We start from the raw sequence: 2,311 nt of genomic DNA, 5'->3' as shown, positions 1-2,311 counted from the left end.
GTTTAATTGTTAGTTTTTATTTAGTTTTTGCTGGTTCGCCAATAGACATATCCCAGTATCCCCTTCAACCTGGAAAATAGTCAATTTGTCTTGTTTGTAGACTTAAAAAATTAAAAACTCAACTCTGCTAATGGGAGGTTTTACGTCATAATAACTTATTCTTTTTCTTCTTATTTATTCAGTTTAAATGCTGTTTTGTGATGGGCCTGTGCTAGTAAAGGGGATGCAGCAGTGAACAAAACAGACAAAGCCCATGGAACATCCATTTAGTGGAATATTGAACACCATTGTTCCTTGACTTTAAGAGTCTCATGCTTTATCAACTGAGCTAAGTGGGTGCCCCTTTCTTTGACTTTAAATTTACTATTATTATTCAGAATATAATACAGGACGAATCTTCATAAGGTGTGAGTGAAGGATTTTTGAGATGCCCTCATCCCAAAAGGAGGAGATAAATGTATCAGTTTAAAATCCTAGTGACAGTAAGTTTTTAACATCAAAATAGGTAACTTTTAGACATTGTCACTGTTCCAAGCTGGGTCATTCTATTTTATAAACTCCAAGACAACTTATTTCTCTAAATAATTTGGAGATAACTAGCAGTTTAAAAAAAATTTAGGCTATGTTAATGACCACCTTTATTATGTGAATTACCTTCATTTATCTGTTTACTTAGTCTTAAAAACCACTAGAGGAAAAATGTATAAAGTGAGAGAGAAAAAAATGTCATCTAGCCCTTCAGAAAGATCTTTAACCACACTAAAAAACACTCAAAGAATTTGGCAGACTTTGTTCCATGCTTGCAATTCAGATGTTACCTGCACCAACTCAAGAACCTTGGAGGAGGGCCCGTTCTCGAGAAGACCAACTGTCAGGAGTTACAGGATGTTCACTTACTATTGCTGTATAACAAATAACCCTACATTTAGTGGTTTAAAACAAACATTTTAATATGCCCACAGACTATTGGCCAAAATTTTGAATAGGGCACAGTGAGGATGACTTGTCTTTGTGCCATGATGTCTGGAATAATTCAAAAGCTGAGGGTAACTAAATGGGACCAGAATCATCTCTCTGAACATGATGTATTTGCTTGCATGTCTGACTCCAGGGCTGGGATGACTTGCAGTCCAGTAATGCTGATTGGAGTACCTACATTTGACCTCACTATATAGCTTGGCTCCCCCAGCATAGTGGCTTTAAGGCAATCAGGCTTCTTTCATAGTGGCTCAAAACTCCAAGTATTTTGGTGAACAAAACTGAAGTTGCATTACATCTTAGGGTGTAATTACTGTCCTTGGATGTCGAACAACCTCACCTTCATGGTACTCTATTGGTCAAAACAATCAGAAGCCCACCCAGACTCAAGAGAAGAAGATATAGTTCCCTTCTGTTGATGGGATTGTGGAAAAGTAGAAGTACATGTGGAATGAAAGCTATTTTAGAAAATATTTTCCACGCAGGGCATGGATTTTGGAACTAAATGGATCCACGGGGAAGACAGAAACTGCAATCACTTTTATTATCTAGCTTAAGAAATCACACTGTCATTTTTGCAATAATGTTGGTTTTATAGGTCAAATTACCCACACTACTCAATGTGAGAAAGGACCACACAAGTGCATTAATACCAAGAGTCAAGAATCATGGGGTATATTTTGGAGCCTGGCTACCACATTCACTGTGTGAACCTCTGGATTTTTTTTTTTTTTTTTTACTTTTTTTATTAATTAAAAAAAATTAAAACATTTAGAAATCATTCCATTCTACATATATAATCAGTAATTCTTAATATCATCACATAGTTGCATAGTCATCATTTCTTAGTACATTTGCATCGATTTAGAAAAAGAAATAAAAATACAACAGAAAAAAATTAAATGGTAATAGAGAAAAAAAACTATACGTACCATACCCCTTACCCCTCGCTTTCATTTACCACTATTTCAAACTGAATTTATTTTAACATTTGTTCCCTCTATTCCTTATTTTTATTCCATATGTTCTACTCGTCTGTTGACATGGTAGACAAAAGGAGCATCAGACAAGGTTTTCACATTCACAGAGTCTCATTGTGAAAGCTATATCATTGTTCAGTCATCATCAAGAAACATGGCTACTGGAACACAGCACTACATTTTCAGGCAATTCCCTCCAGCCTCTCCACTACATCTTGAACAACAAGGTGATATCTACTTAATGCATAAGAATAACCTCCACGATAACCTCTCGACTCTGTTTGGAATCTCTCAGCCATTGACACTTTGTCTCATTTTACTCTTCCCCCTTTTGGTCGAGAAGGTTCTCTCAG

This window comes from Tamandua tetradactyla, chromosome 2 (genome assembly GCF_023851605.1).
Source record: "Tamandua tetradactyla isolate mTamTet1 chromosome 2, mTamTet1.pri, whole genome shotgun sequence".
Lineage (NCBI taxonomy): Eukaryota > Metazoa > Chordata > Mammalia > Pilosa > Myrmecophagidae > Tamandua > Tamandua tetradactyla.
The sequence above is the reverse complement of the archived record's forward strand: the minus strand, read 5'-3'. Positions refer to the sequence as shown.